The following is a 19032-nucleotide window of genomic DNA, read 5'->3' on the forward strand; positions in this document are numbered from 1 at the left end:
AAAAGTATACTTTTTAAATACCGAGAAAAAGTGCAGGTATAAACCCTGCTTTGCAAAAAATATAACTCAAAATTGTATATTTACAAAACATAGCATCATTTATATAATAATGCCCAAGTAAATATATGAAATACATAGAAAAGAAATTCATCTTATAAATAATATGATTTAGGGATACGGTTATCACACGCATAGTTTTCTGAATATATTGGATGTATTAATAATAAATATATAAGGATTAAAGACATAAAATCAAACTCACATGGTGCAATTGATTCATAAAGTCTAGTGAAGCTGAATCACCAGTAAAAATCCTTTTATCTAAATCATTTTTCTTAAAACTTCTCCACCTATTCGTTAAGTATAATGTCGATAAAATCAAAAGGTGCTCTCACATTCTTTAAGCATCAAATAAAAATTTCTTAACATGCTTTTTGAACCAATCAAAAGAAATTAATGCAAGATAAATATAGATTTAGTGGTCGTCTGCAATGCTAAAATTGGCGCTACAATTCACCATTTGTCATAGTTGTCATTAACCGATTTGATACATTTGTACTTGTAATTTATAAATATGTAAAATTTGTTCCGTGTTTAAACATGTAAAGGAAATAGATCCGCCACTCAATTGAGATTTAAGTCCTCAATCAATTAGTTTCTGAATAATGTATGCCTATAGATAGACTATACCAATTCTAAACATCACAGAAGGTATTTGGGATAAAATGTCTGAATCAACATAATAAGCAATAGGGCAGGGTATAGATGAAAAATTACACTATATAAAAAAAGTGCACATTAATTTGTGATTATGTTTGACAAGTGTAAATGGAGCGATGTACGGAATTGACCTCTACCAATAATATTAGGACGCATTTAAGACAACATGGTCAGTAGTTAACCAATGTTTAAGTCTCATAATTCAATTACGAAGAAAAACCAATGTAACAAACAAAAACTGAGGGAATCACATGAAATCCAAAAAGGATCGAGACTATAGGTACGTCTACATGGTAAGCGTTTCCTGCTTTGCATACAGCACTCGCAACGCGATGCAAGAGGCGAGAAACAGCCACTCTATAAACTTCATGATCTTAGAAAGCGGTAACAAACAGTCTGGTGAAAAACCCAAAACTGGAATTATCAGAACTATGATAATTAATGGGAATCCTGCATTTATGTCCGACTTTTATAATAAGTAGTCTTTTTTCACGTTTGTTCATCGATTTCGCAATCGAAACCTATAAATAATAGGTCTAATCTGGTTTTTAAGATACTTTGCAACTTGGTACTGGATGTTTGTCATACAACCGATTAATCAAGATCACACCAAAGGCTTGCTGGGCTAAAGAATTATGGCCATTAGAAATTATACACCTATGTTTAAAGGGGTCATTTGTTTGGCTCTTCAGTATGGAAATACGCAGCCATGATCAGTAACAGTAAACGCATTGTTGAGGGAACATTTTAAAAGTGTAACACAGTATCTGCACGTTAAAAAAAACACCTATAATTGGTCTGTAGGTGGAGAGTTGCAACCACTTTTATTTTCCAGTTGTAGCCAAAATTTCTTTTTCTGTCAACCCACTTTGCAGATCATATGCATACCTGTAAGATTGATGGCTAATTTGTGTTGTCTTTAATATGCATAAAGTATATTCCAAAACAGACAACAAGCCTTCAGATCTGATTTAAAACATATGCAGGAGAAGTACAAAGGAATATTGAGTATGATGAATTGAAATTGCATGTCTATGTATTTTTCATTGGAACGATCAAAGCTACAGAACATATCTGAACATAAATTCATCAAAGATTCATTTTAATGAATTTAACTTCGTGAGAAAAAAACATGACGTGTGATTCCCCCCATCCCTCTAAGAGGACTAAAAGTTCACGATTAATGGTATAGAACAAGTAGCAGAATATCAAAAGTTATATTTTCCAAAGAAGGAGGGTTATGAGAGCTCCAAAATTCGATCCAAAAAAGTATACTTCAGCTAGATATAGTTGCAAGCTTGATAATATTTTTCTATAGTTACTGTAGTCAAATGCTTATAAAAGGCAGTTTTAAAATAAAAATGTCCGGATCTTCCAGGATTACATACATAAGTTTATGACGGAAAATTCCCATATAAAGGATAGAATAGTTGAACATGGTTTTTTTACACAGCAAAGGGATATTTAAAATAGGCTGTGTTAATTTATTCCACTGTTGATTATTTTTGGAATGATATTACATAACTGTTCTTACCTTTTTTGGAGAAAATATGTCACTACAAAATATTCTTTACAGTAAAAAATCAAATTTTCAATTAACCGGAAATATCAAGAGGGATTAAAGTTAAATATAACATCTATAACACTTGACCCTTAGTTTACTTCACAATATAGGCATTGATGTAGACGAGTGGGATCAAATTATTTCTGCTTAAAATGATATAAAATTCCGATATGGCACAGATTAACATTACGTAAGCATTCGATTAATTCAAAGTAAGACATGAAAACCATTAATTTAATTATATAAAGAAATGACAACATTACATTAACGTGATAATTTTGCAAATCAAAATTATGTAAGAGAATTAATTTTCATTTATTTTAATTATATTGTTGGGTTCACGATGTATACATGACATAAAAACACGACTATAATGATTAGTTTTCTAGAAAATTTAGAGAAATCCATCGAGATTATTTCTTATGTCTGAGATTGGTGTTTCAATAATAATAAACAAAAAATACGGAGGTATAAACAAAAACCCTGTTGTACTTGTACCAAGGATTTGTGTAGTCTCCCTATTATTAATTGCAAATGCATCACAATATTCTGAAGTGCCCTTTGTGTCTTTGTAATTTTATATATGAACATGTTACTTGTGAACATTCTTTGATAAATAAAGGGAACGGGCTCTATTATATTGCAACCCCCTTTACTAAAACCAGATGCAACCATATACAAAACAATTTAGCAGTTGTGCAATGGTTGTTTCCAACAACAATCTACGACAAAGTTGCCTCTCTAAATGCAGGATGGACCCTTTTGTCAAAGGTTAAGACTAGTTCTTATTGTTGATATTATATCGTTTGAGTTTTCTAACTTTAATGGTTATATCCTCTTTTCAATGAGGAAACATGCTAAAAAGTTCTCCGTATTAAAGGCTTAATAAATGTCACTGATTTAGATATGAATAATCCACGTCAACATCAAGATGCTGTCATGCATTTGTTAAACATCAAAAAATGAAAAAGCATGTTACGACTAGATAGTATCAAAGCTTCAAGCAACATATCAACATGTAACAGTTAATGTCAAGGCGTGTATAAATAAGAGAATGTTTTGTTTTCTTATCGCCATAGATGAAATATTATTACATTTATTATATGAACAAACACCACTGCAGCCTTTGCTATCGAAAACAAACCAGCACGCAACAGACAAACACAAATATGCCGTTTTTGCATGCTTTTTGAACATTTAATTTCTAAATTTGTAAAGCAATTACAGATAATGTTCAATGTCTAATAGATAAACAGTTTTTTACTGTTTCTGATAACATCAGTAGAAAATACAAGTCATCATTTTCTCTAAATTTGAATTAGTTTACAAGTTGCAATTTAATTAGAACATGTCATTTCCAGGAGATTATTTGCTTGCTCCCTCTACACTTGTAAAAAGTGCGGTCAATTATAACGGAAAGGCTTAAACTCTAATAAAATTGCAACAAAAACTACTTGCCTATGCCTGTATGTGTGTCCAGTATCATGTCTGATATTAAATATACATTTACGAAAAGTCTATCAAGTTAAAAGTGGGGATAGCAGATGAGTTTGGGTTAACTTTGAATCATCGTTTTCATATTAAAAATCTTTAAAAAAAATGGTATTTTTTAAATTTTGTAATTGATGGAGTAGCAGCATATTTTGGTTCAATATAACAATTTCATCATCAGCACAAACAAGATTGCATAACGAAACTGACAAAATATCATGTCCATAAATTAGTAATTTTAACACAGAAACTTAAGATTGTGTATAAAACAATCTCCAAAATAGGCAACCGGAAGAAAACAAGGATGATTGCTTACGGAAACTTACAAAATTTCATAACCAAAAAAAGTTTTTTTCTCACTAAATCTTTGAAAACATGAAACAGAAAATTTGTAATAAAATAAATTTAGACTTGCAACAGACAACCTTACGACACCTCTGAAATTTGTTAAAAGGGTTCTTGCGAGTGCGGAGCGCATGGTATCGAATTTAATCCTTTTACTCCAAACGGGCTCCGTAATTATACAACCAAAAGAGCCATACGGACGCCCATCTTTACTATGGGTTGTACATCCAAACAAAGAAGTCGTTAGATGTTCATATACCTATAACAAAGTCCAACTGTGTTAAAAATTGACAGAAAGAGTTAAACAATGCTACATTATTCTGTGCGTGTCAGAAAGCTTGAATTTTCGAGTTCTTGTTTATTTAGAATTTAGATTTATTTTTGTGTGAGACGTTTAGTAGTATCTGTCGAATTAGTTGTCACTAGGTGTGGGAACATGTCCGTCGTTGAAGTATAAAATGTTTACTAAATGGATAAGTTATATCGGTAGCATTTCGTTTCGTTGGAATTACACAATATCTGTAACTCAAACTTTGGATTTATTGGCTTTAATTATTACATTATTACTAGAGGAATTGCATCGACACACAAAATTACTGTAAGAACAGTAATCAATAAATGGGGAATGTGCCCATGAGACAGAGTTCATACTCCCGCTTGCATATAACGTTATAAAGGGACATCATTAAAGAACGGTACAAGTTGCGCTACTGTGCTTGGTTTGAGCTTTGTTGTAATGATCACTGTGTATAAGTTTCATAAGAGTAAACTTATGTTATAGAACAGAAACATTTGCAAAGGGGCATAACTCTCGCTATGGTGGTGGCTGTATAAAATATTTTTTTCTGTAAATATCAGGTTTAAATCCAGATAGAATAAAACCATCGAAAATAAAGTTATTAATAGATCCTCCATAAAAATCACTGTAACATCATCCAGAAAAGGGAAGTTTACGATCGGGTAAAAAGTCTGATGATTTTGGATGTCATGTAATTTTTAGTTGAAGAATAGTTACCTATTTTTGATCTTGTAACTTCTGAATTTGTAGACATATCAAATAAAGTAATAAGTTTTACTTCAGAACTATTATTCTAAAAATGTACAAATGGATTTGATCGTGACCATTACTAACAGCCAATTGAAAGTAATTCAGGTCGTCAAATACGTGTTCGTGTCTACTTGATATCGTCTGGATCTTTATGGTATGTGATTATGATTGTAAGACACTCAGTATAAGGTAGTTGCTGCTATCAAATGGTATATTTCTACTTGCTCTGGTTAACTTATGTGTGGGCTTTTTCCTGTCCGTTTACTGTTGCAGATTATTTCTTCTTAGCAATACAGTCACTTCATATGTAAAAAAAATCATTGTAGTTTTCTAATCATACGATATTTGTATGTCACCCTGACGGAGGGTCGGGTGACATATTGTTATTGTTCCATTCTTTTTTTAATTTATAATTATTTATTCCACACTTTTATGTTACCCTGACGGAGGTCGATGACATATTGTTATTGTTCCATTCTTCTTTTTTATTTATAATTATTTATTCCACACTTTTTTGTCCAGACTATTCCTCAAAATTGGATGGACCAATAATGATGGAACTTTACCATAATGTTAAACCCCATTTATAGATGTGCAATCGGGGGTTGGCATTTCCAAGATGGCTGCCGTTGTCATGGAAACAGAAATAATGTGAAAAATTGAAAGTCTTCCAAAATGAATGAACTTTGTTGAAATGTTACTTGGCATGCAAAGACTTGCCATCCATCTTTATAATTTTCAAAATGGCGGCCGTTGCCATAGAAACAGTACAAACATGAAAATATTCAAAATGCTTTAAAATTTTTGAAAATTTGCAGAATGATGAATAGTGAAGTAAATATGTTAATTAAATTTTAAAAAATCCAAATGACAGCCACTTATTGGCTCTTGGCGGACCAGGGTGACATCCGCTATTGCTCGCAATGGCAATTTTTTTTACCTTTAGCAACCAGTGTTTTGTAGTGGTCAAGTTTGATTTTTAAATCAAATTTGGTACAGAATGATACGTATTTTTAGAGTGTGCATGGTCACTAAAACAAAGCGGCAATATTTCAAGAAAATAGACTCAGGACAAAATGAATGTCCACTTGAGGTGATCGCGTATTCTAAAGTCCTTCTCAGCAAACGAACTGCCTTTCGAGTCTTACTGCTGACAGGAGTAGTTTCGATGGCCATATTTGAGTACGCCAGTCAATACTGATGCGTCTATGCCATGGTCAATATAATACGTATAATGCTTTTTGTATTACAACACTCCATAAAGTGGAACAGATGTAATGACAAGAAAAACACATATTGTAAAGATGCCTTGTATGATAGATCTACTTTGAGAAAAAAGAACATACATTTATCTAGATCAGAAGTCGTAATCTTCAAATTAATTCTACCGTAACTTTTTAAACATTTAACAATGTTTAACAATTACTCCTTATGGGTTTTGTATATTCATGTTACAATAAAAGCATCAAATTTATGTTGCAATTTCCCTGAAATTTCCATAAAATGCTTTTGAGATGTCTTTCTGATAAGTATTTTACTCAAGGATTGGAGATCAGTTATCAATTTCAGTCTAATAAAAGGAACAAAAAACAAATTGCATGTCATTTTCAGGCGTTGATAGTCAACAATAGCTGTAATTCAATTAACTAGTCAACATAAATAAAAAGAATAAGATGTTATATAGAAAGAAAGAAATTCATTCGCAACCATTGGAGGATAAAACCGACATCACGTCTGCTAGCCAGTTCCCAAATGACATATATACAAACGCCAGGAAGGAATAAATCTGTCTTCTAGGACACATTCTTTGGTCAAATCGATTCAAACGTTTGATTAGTGTTATAATCTTTATTTCAATAAAAATTATGTTCTGAAACCAATTCAGAAAAAAACATCAGAATTAAATTGTTATTTAACTGATATATTACATTTGTTTGCTCAACTGCATTATGTGATTTCGCATGAAAACGGCATTGTTTAAGTAGATATCACGATAGGAAACGCACGCACTGGAGTTTCATATCAAGAAGAAATAAGTTTGCTAGTGCTGCTGGAATTTTGCTGCTTAGAAATGGAAAGTTAACAATTTGAAAGCTGAAATCATCAGTTAAATGTTCTCAATCGTCCAAGCAAACAACAATCAAACAACATTTTAAATAAAACCCCCAATAGAAAAGCAAGAACAAATTGGCTGGTAGGAGTCAGCTTCCAAATATGCCTCCATTGAAATACCAACTGTCTGTTTAAAACTCATTCAACGCACAAAAGTTTTTCGTGTCTTCGTGCAAATGTTTAGTACAAAAAGTACAAAACAAAGAGATGCTACATGAGAAATCGAGTACTAAAGTACCAGAAAATTATCTAAAAGTCGTGCTGATTCTTCCAAACATTCCCTTATTTTCGATGAGAGTCCAAGTAAGTTGTAGACCCTCCTAATGACACAACTCTCTTGTTTGATTGTTTTCATAATACATCAATATGCATAATAAATTGTTCTCGTCTTATTTTCTGCAACATTTGGCACTGGACGTAAGTAATAACACTTAGACCTGAAAAAAAGCTTTTACGCAGTGTTAAATACAACTTTACCATCCTGAATATCACTAATAAAATACAAATGCATATACATATGTAGCCTTAAGTATCAAATTGTTACATGAGCATTATTTAGTTTAAACATATTTAAACATATTTACTTATAGTGGATGGGGAAACAAGTTTTGCAACTTATATTAATTCCTTTCCACTTTGCGGGTGCGAGTGTTGCCTTGTAGCGGCTTTAATTTCTCTTTGTCGAAATCTACAAGGGTGTCTTTAACGTGCAAGATATATGGCTCTCTCTTAACACGGGTCAGCCATTTATCGTCCCCTTCCGACGGACTATCCTCGTTTCCTCAAGACCATACTCGCAAATGGTGTCAAGGGAGAGCCAAAACCGAGACCGTGAGATGTTCATCCCGGAACGGGAATCGAACCAGGAACCTTTGTGTTAGTAGTCCGATGCACTAATCAATTATTTAAAACAAATATATCTTGGTGACAAAAGTGTTTAGGTACAGCTTTATTATACTACAGTTTAAACATTGTATATCATTTTATGGGACAATTTACCTTATTTATGGTTTTAAGATGTGTGCAACTGTGGATATAAAAAAAGATATAAGTAATAAATTATGTGCTTTGTAAACAAATTGATGCAAATTAATTACTTTGCAACAAATTGACACAACATGTATTTTTCATCGAGGTCTTTGATGTTGTTCCGGACAACCACAATAGTACAAAATGTCATGCTACCCTCAATATTCAAACTATAACCTTGAATTAATGGTACATGTATACCTGAATACTAGGCCATACATTGGTGTGATTGACATGTCAGAAATTCGGTGAAAGGGTCATAATATCTGAAAACGGCTTTTTAAAGTATGCTTGATTTGTTTTAAAGCAATGTATATTTTGAAAAATAAAAACAGAATTTTTAAAATTCAAAGTAGGGTTAAACAACAAACACAAAACTAATTATCTCTGATCGGGTATGCAATCGAAAAAAAGGTCATACAAGCTGAGACTACTATAGTGTGTTATAGTAGTCTCAGATACAAGCGACTATAGCGTATATATGTTTGACAATTATACACTGCTGTTGAGAGGGCAAACTTCAACGAGAAAAATACCAAACCGGAAAATCCGCTTCAGCGAAATTTATTTGAAGAAAGAAAATACTGTGAATATGTACCTGTATTGATAAACAGGTGTAGGATCTGGTTTTTTTAATTGAAAGGAGAGCAGCAGGACATAGCCATACGTTTTGACGGCTTATCCGTAGCCCTTACTTTCTATGCACTTGTAATAAATCCGGATGGTTAACGTTCCGATCTAATTTAGTTTTTACAAAGGATGGGTGTGATTTCGTTATAGCCAATTAGAATTTCTGTTTTATCATGTAACGTTGTCTGACAATTAACAAATTTTGATAGGGGTATTATTGTTAGAGTATGGTGTGTGGCGTATGAAATTTTAAGCCTGGTACCTTTAATTACTATTTTCACCACTGGGTCGATGACACTGCTGGTGGACGTTTCGTCCCCGAGGGTATCACCAGCCCAGTATTCAGCACTTCGGTGTTGACATGAATATCAATTATATGGTTATTTTTATAAATTTCCAGTTTACAAAAGTATGAATTTTTCGAAAAACTAAGAATTTTCTTATCCCAGGCATAGATTACCTTTGCCGCATTTGGTACAACTTTTGGGCATTTAGGGTACTAAAGCTCTTTAACTTTGTACTTGTTTGGCTTTATAACTATTTTGACCAGAGCGTCACTGATGAGTCTTACTAAAATATAGGAGAAACGCGCGTCTGGCGTATGAAATTTTAAGCCTGGTACCTTTGATAACTTTTGTGATTGTATACAAAACGAAAGATACATGTACCATTGAATTTCCTCGTATATTCAACAATTTCTAATACATTTGGCAAATAATATTTGTGTAGATCATTGTTAAGAAGTCTACATGCCTATCTTTATTTCTAAAGTATCCGGGGTATAAGCAGGATCATGACAAGGAGTGAGTCTGTTTGGATGTGTAGAAGGTATTACGTGTAGTCATTTTAGTACGTGGGCGCTAATTTTGTATGGTTTTCGCTCTTTGCACGTTTAAAAATCGTTCGAAACTCTTTATGGAAAGTCTTGCGTGGCAAAATTTCTGCCCTTTCCTATCATACACTCCTTTAGATACGGAAAAATACTAGTCAAAATGTATGAAATTAGGACAGTTTGGTACTAGACCACCATCGACAAGCAACAAAGTTTGACAATTCACTGAAAATTGTACATAGGGTATGTGTTTTACAAGATGGTGTTCATCGCCGTTATATTCAACAGTCGCATTTTAAACGTCAATTCTACTTAACTTGGGTTTGTTGACCATTTAAATCTTAGACCTTAAAAAAGAACGACCAAATGTATAAAAACGAACGCCTACACAAACCATATACGTACGTTTAATCTGTTTTGAAAATTCTGTAACGATAAATAGATAGAGTTTTTGCAATTAACTAATTTCGTAAGATAAAAGTGGCTGTAAAAATAGTTTAAACATAAAATGCATAATATTGACAATAAAACAATGATCCTATCCAGAATTCAATTTGTAGAAATACATAAATAATTCCACCCAGAGCATGTTTGTATTGTTCCGGAAATTGAATTTACACATGGTCTATAATAACATACACTTTATTTCTCAATAGAGAAATAATCATTTGTTTGAAATTTGAATTGAAATGCTTATGAACTTGATATGTATATAGTAATGATCGTATGAAGAAATTTTTAAAGGCAATTATTTTATTAAAATTTTATTCCAAATCGGTCAATAAACAATAAACAACATTTGTCGGCTGTGATGCGAACACCAATAAATAAATCAATTATAATAGACATGCAACCCGAATAAATTCAGTTCCACACCGTAAAAATTAAAAGAACAAAAATATTGAAATCCAAGGAAAATCCAAAATTGAAAGTCATTTATCAAATGGCAAAATCAAAAGCCCAAACACATCAACCAAATGGAAAACAACTGTCATATGACGCCTCCCCCTATCGCTTAAGCGCCACAACTTCCCAAATCGTAATGACAAAGTTCACTATTTTTTGTATTCTGCGTTTGGTAGATCAAGTTTTATGCCGTTGCTTGCTTCAAACATTTCTTGTAATTTGGTAACCAGTATTGAAGAAATATTTTTCAATTTCTAAACTTTTTTAATACACAAATTATTACTGAACGTAATTATTTATACAAATTTATTAGAGATGCGTTAGAAATAAGAAACAATTCTTAAAAATATGGTAACAATTATATTATTATATCTATACATGTATATATAACTTGTGAAATTTTGAAATGTTGTTTTGTATATCATCATATGATTTGTAATGGAGAACACCGTAATGTAATTTAGTTATCTAATAAAGAATCTATTCGGCACTCAATTTTCTTCAGTAAAAACTAGCGAATTAGATATGCTTTATAGCTAGCTTAACCTCTCACTAGTATGAAAGTTGCATATAATTGCATCATATAAAACACAATGTGTGAACAAAACAAACAAACATAGTATAGGCAAAAATGTCAAAATTGAAGTCAACTTTGAGTTCTTATTTTATATTTTGTACTTCACTCAAAAACATACCTTTAATACCTCCCTTTTTTGCATAGAGAAACATGCTATTATATATAAGCACAAATTGAAGAGTTGTGAACGGAAAAATTTATTTAGAAAACAGGGCGAATTAAAAACAACATAATTTGCGTAATTTTGCTTTTTTGAATAAAAAAAAGCAGTCAATATTTTTAATTGAAAAACAATAATGTGTTCGCACTTGATGTCTACAAATTAAAGCAAACAATCGTTTTCCTCTACAAGCTATAATTATACATATAAGTCAGAGCACAAACCCATTATATCTTTGGTAAATTCAAAGCTGTTGGCGATAAAAACCCAATAATATGACTGTAAAATTGTGCAATGAAACGTCGTGTTTTTCTTTTCTGGACTAAAGCATAAACCAATTTCTTGGAATTTGTCAACAAACATATATCATAAATAACAAATATTTAACATTGGTTTAGAGTGTATAGGCATTTCTAACTGATTATGAAGTACCTAATGGACCGTTCTCAATATGGTAATGTTAGTTAATTTCATAATATAAACTACCTTGATATCTTGTAAACCTCACATGAACGGAAATAGGTTACATTGATCATAATTAAATATGCATAAATCAATCACTTTAATGTGATGGCTAATTACAGGTTGAGTTGAAAATTGTTATTATTTCTGGGCTAACGATTTTAATCAGAATGTGTTATTTTTCTATTATTTTATCCAATTAAAACATTATAATGTGCTCTTTCTGGGAACATGTGTAGGATATTGAGTATTTGGACCATACGCGTATGGTCATGACCATATGCGTATATTCATATGGTCCGACCATACGCGTATGGTCCGACCGTACGCGTATGGTCGGACCATATGAGTATGATACTCGTTTGGTCATTAACGGGCCGGACCATATGAGTATTTGGACCATATAGGTATTTGTTTTTCAATAATATGCATTAGAAAACTTTATAAAAACAATGATTTCTACATGCAATAGTATTATTTACAATTCAAATAGCACTAAATAATTATGCCAAATCTTCTTTTCATCGCTTATGGTATTCTTGCTTGTATGCGTAGAGTGACATTTATTCCATACGGTACCATAGCTTTTCTTGGGTACTGGGTCATTCCGATGTGTCTACGATGTTTTTAAAAAGCTCTAGATCTCCAATATCGTAACACGACTGAAGTGCACTAGATATCACCAGACAACATAGAAAATTAAACTAGGGTCCTTGCCGGTTACGTCATTCATTTTTTAACAACAAAAACACGTATTAGTATACACATTCTGAATATTGCACTGCTAAATAAATGCTAATTATATAAAGTTTCAAAAGTAAGCAAATTATTAGACTCTTTATCTTGTCAACTATTACGTCAGTTTTCAGTAAAACAATTGATTTCTTGTGTAACAGTTCATTAAGATATGTTTGGAAGTTATCTTCCCAGGTCGACATTTTGCCATTCACTCATAATAATACATCGAAAAATGAAAAAAAAAAAATGTTTTTACTGTAGTTTTGACTAGTGATGAAATTTACTGTGTGAAACTGCTTATTTCATTTTGTTAATCTTGTTAATATTAAATTTTGTATAGATCTATAATAAAATTACCTTTGGTAGTGTCGTTTTAATAATGATATGACAACTAGAAGTAAACCTGTTAATTACCCCGACCATACGCGTACGGTCGGACCATACGCGTATGGTCGGACCATATGAGTATATACCCATATGGTCATGACCATACGCGTATGGTCCAAATACTCATATGGTCCGGAACATATATACAAATAAGGAGATGTGGTATAATAACGCAGACAAATTGTGTCACTCACCAGTTTCATTAGTAACATAGACAGTACAATTACCATAAAGACAAAAGGTATCGTTCAAGGAGTACTAATCAAAGGTCATTACAACTAGTATACAAACCATGTTCTCTCGACTAAAGTATCAATCAGTATACATCCAAGAAGTTTAGTGTAAAGACCTCACAAACAGTATGGGAAAGGCAAGACATTGTACAATGCAAAAATATAAGTACATAGTATCTACATCATGTAAAACCATAAGTTTAATAAAAGTAAATCAATACAGTTTTTAATTATGTTTTAATTTATCTAATTAAAATCAAAATCAGTTTTATTAACGATAAAACAATCTTACAGATATCTTACTACGATTTTTAATTGATCAATGAATTCATCTTTATGTACTGGATCTATAAACAACATTACCGTAAATATTAGGATGTGATATATGTATTCGTTTAAACCCGCTGCATTTGTATGCACCAACCTGTTGTTCATGTGGTTGTCGTTTGTTGGTGTGGTTCATAATAATTTTCTCGTTTTTTATATAGATTAGAACTGTCCTGTTTGAATTGTTTTACACTAATCATTTTGGGGCCAATGAAAGCTTGTTGTTAGTTGTGAGCCAATGCTCCGTGTTGCATGTCGTACTTTGAGCTATAATTGTTCATTTTGTTGCATGTCGTACTTTGAGCTATAATTGTTCAATTTATTTACATCTGACTTGAATGGTGAGTTCATTTAAGCTCACAATCTGCCTTCGAAAGAAGCATACATTTTTGTTAATGCCCTTTTTTTCTGTTGAACTAATAGGAGAAATATTGGTAATATCGAAATAAAAAAAGAACTAAATTACAGAAATCGCTTTAATTTTACAATTATTTAGTTTCCGTACAGCCTGTTTGAAAACAATAATAAAAAATATATGTCACCGATGAGTTAAAAAAGATATTTCAATTTAAACGAAAAAAAACAAACATTTTTGCACCAAAGGGAGATAATTTGGGGCGTTTTCAATGATATAAACATTTTTAAAGTCATCTGTGGCCAAACCAAATCGATTTGTCCAGGTGATTTTTGTACCATATTATGAAGTAATAACTAATAGTGTAATAAATAAAATTTGTAATGAAAAAACAAATGTTCAATTTTTTATACCCGCGAGCTTTTTGGTAAATATATATAAAGTTAGATTTCTTGCATGGAATATATATTTTTTTAACAAAATTCCAATTGTTAAATGTGAAGTTTCTTGAAACAATTAATGTCTCTATGAAATGTTGTATTTAAGTGAATTGCAAGATTTTTTTGTCTATACAGCATAGCGAATGAAAGTTGTTCTAAAACAAGTTAAGATCAGTTAAGGGTGCAAGAGAATCGATATTATATTTTTTTAAATACTACCACCGGATCGACGGTGCTGCTGGTGTCATTCCCAGATGACACAATGCGCCGACTCCTAGTATTCAGTTACTGCCTCGTAATTTGAAAATTTATTGTTTTTAACTAATATACTTGAACCAACACTAAGGTTGCATTTCCATCATGGAATTTTGAACTTGATTGTTCTATTATTTGGTTTTAATGCTCTGAAAGTTTTATACGTTTGTAAACATGTCTAAGTTTATAAAATGTTTAGACATATGATAAGTAAGAACGAATGTCTCAACAAGACCAGTGATGTTTGAAGACGGAAGTGAATGTCTTAAATACAAAACAAATTGCTGTAGTTTCCGTAATCTCAAGTAGTTCAAGTCATATATTCTTGATTTATAGCATAACAAAACTTTAATTGGATCAATGTATACCAGGTAAGTACGCTCCTTGTCCTCGTTTCTCAAAGAGAAAAACCAACAAAAAATTTCCATCGAAAAATTGATATAAAAAGATCAGTCTTGTATTTTTAGTTTGAATATACTATAATATAAAAGTTTAAACACATTTTTTAAAATTGTGTATAAAACATATTCATACCGAATAAATAAAACTAGTGATTGTTCGTAGCTTGTTGTAACATCCAGTGTCGAATAAATGGAATTGAAAATTCAATGGAAAGCAATCGAACAACACATTCGCATGTTACTTCGTTAATCTAAACTTTTTAATTGTTATGTGAACATTGATAGACAAAACAAATCATTGCATACATTGTTCAAGAGTAGTTAAGCTAAGTTGACAGAAGGATTTTAGAATAAAGGGTAAAGATTGAGCACGGTGCTCCAAAAAATCACACCAAAGGACAGACATACTGAGCATGGCGCTGTCAAAAATCTTATCGAATGACAGACATGCTTAGCACGGCGCTATAAAATATAAATTAGGAGGGGGAAAATACTGAGCGCAGAGCTATAAATAAATATGTTACCATTGAAAAGGGAAACACGGCAAAAAAATTAAGAGCAGTCATCATAACATTTTGGAGACTCATTTAGATTTAGTGAACACGAATAAGCTTGTGAAATAAATGGGATGTTCTAAAAGGGTAAACATGCAAAAGAAGTACTTGTCGTGTTTCTCATGGCAACCGTAATTGTTGTTTGACAAACGAATCTTTATAGTCTCTGTAACACAGATATTCCGAAAAGGTCAACCGAGTAATGATTGAAGACAACCCTTCCCATTTCATAACATTTTTCGTTCTTACTTGTAAATCCAATAGGAGTTTTTTCTTTTTTTTCTTTCTTCAAAGGTTAACTATTAAATGATACCTTGAAAGACAGGGAAACGTTGGCTAAGTCTATCTGTACTTTTTAAGTAATTCCAAAGAGTATAACATATAACTAATTGTACGCAAATTCGTTTATAAATGAAGGTAACACTAGTAGCAAAAAACATATAAATCGATTGAGAGAAAACAAATCCATGTTACAAACTAAAACCGAGGGAAACACACCAACTATAAGTGGAAAACAACAGAAACACCGAAGTGTAACAAAAAACAAACGACAATGCAAGACACAGAGAAACGAACTATCAGATAACAACTGCCATTTCCTGGGAAGTTATCTTTAAGTATAAACACCCTTCTAACTGGATTTATTTTTAACTGGTCAGTCTTGTCTGTATAGTATATCGTACTTTTATTTTCCTACACTAGTTGGTACTCAATTTGTTGTCCATGAATTTGTGTAATATTTTTGACATTCCATATAACATTCATGACCGGATTTTGATAAGAAAACGATTACAAACAAGAATAAAATTAATGTTAGGGTGAATATTTTTGTTTTTAATAAATATAATTATTAAGTCATATGATGTATGTAGTCATTTACCTGCTGGTAGTATTTGAAAAATGACAAATATTTCTGGATTATTCACGACTAGACCAAAATATACTAATATTAATCAATGAAGAATTGAGATATGTTAAGAAAATCAGATCACCTCTTGTTTTGTTTTTTTTAGTTGCCAGTTTGTTTTTGTGATTATGAATATTCTTTTTGACATCACTCTCCGCATCATCTCGTAATTAATAAGCACAAGACGGATATTCGAGGACATGATGGAACTATAATTCATTTAAAAGGGAAAGAATTGCTGTCTTTAATGACATCTAAAGTCAGATTATAAGCCAAAATTGTGACACTGTACGAGTTCTTTTTAGTCATCCGAATTACAAATATCTTATTTTCGTTTTGGCGTTAATGTCGGACAAGCATGGCTAAACAAATGCATGTCAAGCAAGGATAAGGATCCTACTACCACACTTAAGAACGATGAACTAATTTCTTTAAGGAGTAGATATCTAAATAAAATGCCATAAAATAAGGTGTTATGGTATATATTATAGATTACCAATAAAAAAAGTACTACTATATCAACAAAGTCGAGGTACATATATAAACAAATTTTATATGTTATATATTATTAGTTGATTGAAAACTGATGGTAAAAAAACCCACAAAATATCAAAATGAAGATATTTTTTTTTTATAAAATTATCAAACAATTAAAAGAAACTCCTGTAAAACGAATCGTCGCCATGGTCGCTGTTCCAAGGCCAGGGTATTTTGAAGGTAAAAAAAGATATCATCACTAAACATACTTTAATAAAAAAAACCTCAAAAACTATGTGATATATGTAAAAATTGTTATGAATTTATGAGTATTAGAATGTGGTATGATTGCCAATGGACAAATCTCTAAAAGAGACCAAATGACACAGAGTTTGGAAACTGTAGATCATCGTACGCCCTTCAACAATGAGTTAAACCAAAACGGCATAGTCAGATTTATAAGACCCCTAATGACAAATGTATGTAACAAATGCGAGAAAACTAACGGCCCAATTTATGTACAAAAAAAATGAACGAAAAACAGAATATTATATACAGCAACAAACGACAACCCCTGAATTTCAGGCTCAGAACTTGGGACATGACCACATATACATAATGTGGCGAGGTAAAGCATGTTAAAAAGCTCTCACCCCCTTTTTAATCTAGGATTTTGGTGTAACATAACATGACTGAATACAGCTATTATACCTTTTACGTCTGCTTAGAAAAGGAGAAACCTGATTAACCTGACCAATAATTCGGTGAGCGTTTTGGTTTTCTGTGTGTTATGTTTACGTAAGATGTCAGATTAGTTAAGATTGCCATATGTGCGTCTATGTTTCTTATTATTCTGTATATATAAAATGTCAAAGAATGAAAATAACCAGCTTTGATACGATTTGTCGCCTAAGGTCGAGAAGCTTAGGTCAGAACTGTTATTCTAAAAAATGTTTTATCAAAGAATATTTTAATAGTAGAACATTGTTTGAATTCTATAAATTTTCACTTTTTACAATATTATGTTAAATTGAACACAATGACACATGAATTTGATAATCTGCAGAACCCTAGAAGAAACTAGTTTATCAGCATGATGGGCGGTAAATAGAACACAAGATGCTCTTTATCTACTGGGTACGTTTTTTGTTTCAACTGCTGTTGGTATCGATGATTTAATATATGATTATATACATATATTTTTGTGAGTATGATGACAGACAAGTTTATCATAAGTATATATATAACAGACAACTATTTTGCAACAGTTGCTTTACACCAATCTGAAAACACTCAATAAATCTCCGATAAACATTTTAAAGCAATCCTACTTTAAGATCTCGTATTTTCTACGATCTGATCTTACAAATGTGAAAGACTTAGTTTCAAACTTTCGCTGCTTATTAACACGTTAACCAAATTGGTTATGGGTAACCTAATTGGTTATAGGAACTTGTACAAAACCTGCAAGTTTTGTATTATCCCTTTATAATTACAGCTCTTAAACAATTAAGACCATTGCATTAGGCAGCATCGACTTAATTTTGCGACAGGGCGACCGGATACTTTAAGATGTGCTTTATGTTTCAAATTTTCCATCAACTTTGCTACATATAATATTATTTTTTTATTTTATCCCCGTTTATCCTAGTACCTTGTACCTTTAAAAGAACTTGTAAATGAGCAATTGTGCTGTTGGTTTGATGGATCAAATCAATTACCATAAACATTTAAAGTTATACCAATGAACCAATATATTTTTCTAAAATATTGTTGCTAGATTACAAGCTTCTCGTTTCCCCCAAAATATCTTCTTTTATACAAGAACCAATTTGCTTCCATTACCAAATCATTTTTTATTCAAAGTTTATTATATTTTTGTGGTATATGTTTCAACGATTGACCACTGCACTGTTGTACTCCGAGGTCACGCTCATACAGCAATTAAGCAAACATTTCCCGAAAGACAGACAATTAAATTCATTTCGTAAAATTGCACAAACCTATTGACATGATTTTCAGTTTATAAAATTGAGAATGGAAATGGGGAATGTGTCAAAGAGACAACAACCCGACCAAATA

General features: G+C 31.7%; 1 protein-coding gene across 4 annotated transcripts in view; it reads right to left on the bottom strand.

Moving 5' to 3' along the window:
- The window catches only part of LOC134715488 (probable G-protein coupled receptor 139), a 94378-nt gene that overhangs the window by 59346 nt on the left and 16000 nt on the right, over positions 1-19032 (bottom strand). The window contains exon 1 of one of the 4 annotated variants that reach the window (XM_063577690.1): positions 2255-2381. The exons of 2 other annotated variants lie outside the window; for them this stretch is intronic. The gene's annotated coding sequence lies outside the window, so the exon portion shown is untranslated. Of the gene's footprint in view, positions 1-262; positions 373-2254; positions 2382-19032 lie in introns of those variants that run through there. One more of the 4 variants, XM_063577694.1, reaches the window with a different exon arrangement.

The sequence above is a fragment of the Mytilus trossulus genome, chromosome 4 (genome assembly GCF_036588685.1).
Source record: "Mytilus trossulus isolate FHL-02 chromosome 4, PNRI_Mtr1.1.1.hap1, whole genome shotgun sequence".
Classification (NCBI taxonomy): Eukaryota; Metazoa; Mollusca; class Bivalvia; order Mytilida; family Mytilidae; genus Mytilus; species Mytilus trossulus.